The following is a 1,467-nucleotide window of genomic DNA, read 5'->3' on the forward strand; positions in this document are numbered from 1 at the left end:
ATAAATAAATAAATAAATAAATAGAAAACAATTTAAAAAAAACGTTCATACTGCTTCACTTCAGGAGCCTATTTTAAAACGTTGCGTTATAACATAGAGGAATTAACCGCTCATCAATTTTTGAGCAAATGGAGAGATTTATAATATAATCTTAAAGCTTGTATAATTGCATTGACTTTGATAAAAGACTACCCATCTATCTTGTACAAAAGTCGAGATATTTGCGAATGAAAGAGGTGGAGTTTGTCTGGTGTCAGAGGAAGGAAATTACTTTACTTTTCCGATCCAGCGGCCATTTTGGGTTCTAGCCCTTCGGTCTGTCGATGTATGGCAAAGAATTTACAGGATTTAATCAGGTGTGCTTTGTCGCTGTATAGAGTATTTCCGATGTCTGGGGAGGCAGGTAGGTAGGTGCTACGCAGGTCATAAAGTGCTGGGAAGTTAAAGAGGTGGTGTGGTACTGTTTCATCCTGGCAGTCACACAACGGGCAGTCGGGTGGGGTATCCTTGCGGATCCTATTGAGGTAGGAATTTAGTGGTATTTGTTGTGTTCGCAGGCGAAATATTGTGACTTGGTCTCTTCTACTCAGGGAATTTATTGCATCTTTAGAGTTGGGGGCTGTCATGAGTGCAAATACAGTTCTTCCAGTTTTGCCCATTGCCCATCCATTCAGCCACTGTTCCCTGGTGTTGCATTAAAATTTGATGATGTTCTTGGCTGTCTGTTGTGATACTGGGTTGTGTGATTGTGTTTGTGATGCTCCCTTCTTGGCAAGGGTGTCTGCTCTGTCGTTTCCTGGGATGTTGCTGTGGCCAGGTATCCACTGTAGTGTCAGGTCGACGGCATAGGTCTGTAGGAAGGTGTTGATTGTTTGAGCCACAGATAGGCAGGCTGGGCTTTCGAAATTCATGTTTTCCAAAGCTTGGAGTACTGACTTTCCGTCTGTAAAGATAATAGTGTTCTTGATTTTGTTTGGATGTTTTATGAAAATGTTGGTCAGGTGGAGGATTGCAGCTTCAATGGCGATGGCCCCAGCCTCGTAATTTGTACAAGAAGTACCACATGCATCAAATAGCTCTTCACATGTTTTGTCAGGATGTTCAATTCTTACCCCAAAGCCTGCGTTTATAGTTCCCTTGAAGGCTGACCCGTCTGTATAAATATGAATTGAATCATTAGGGTAGGAGTCAATTGTCTTAAGAGTTGTTGTCTTCAGTTCTACTGGGTCACATTCCTTTTTCACTGTCTCTTTTATGAGGGAGTTTTGATGTTGGCATTCTTGATGTTAGTGTTTGGGGGAAGTTCTGGTCTTAAGGGTTTCAGCATTTCTCTGTTACATGGAAGATTATGTTTTTCTACTAGTTCAGTGGCTGTGTCAAGTATTGATCTTCCATGAATCCGTTTCTTCGGTCGTCTCTGTTCAATTATTTTCCTGTTTGGGTGGTTTTTCTCTTGTCTTTTGTAGC

This window comes from Aplysia californica, unplaced genomic scaffold, assembly GCF_000002075.1.
Source record: "Aplysia californica isolate F4 #8 unplaced genomic scaffold, AplCal3.0 scaffold00815, whole genome shotgun sequence".
Lineage (NCBI taxonomy): Eukaryota > Metazoa > Mollusca > Gastropoda > Aplysiida > Aplysiidae > Aplysia > Aplysia californica.